Source organism: Camelina sativa, chromosome 2 (assembly GCF_000633955.1).
Source record: "Camelina sativa cultivar DH55 chromosome 2, Cs, whole genome shotgun sequence".
NCBI lineage: Eukaryota > Viridiplantae > Streptophyta > Magnoliopsida > Brassicales > Brassicaceae > Camelina > Camelina sativa.
The window spans coordinates 10232692-10232973 of NC_025686.1; positions in this window are offsets into that span (position 1 = coordinate 10232692).

Consider the following 282-nt stretch of genomic DNA (forward strand, 5'->3'; position numbering starts at 1 on the left):
TTTTAAAAAAAAAAAAAAAAAAACATAGACAAAACATATGGTATATTTATTCTTTGAAATGTAACCATAACTCCCATCATGTTTGACCAAAAAAAAACTGAAAAACCTCTCATACTACTAAAAATTTATCTATAAATAGATAGACAAAATCTTCACCAAACATCATATTCTACCTCTCACATAATTTTCTAAATTTTTTTATATTTAACTTTTTTTTTTATGTGACATTTGTAGGTTTTGAAATAAATAAGTTGAGTCGAAATTTTGGAGCATATATAGAAG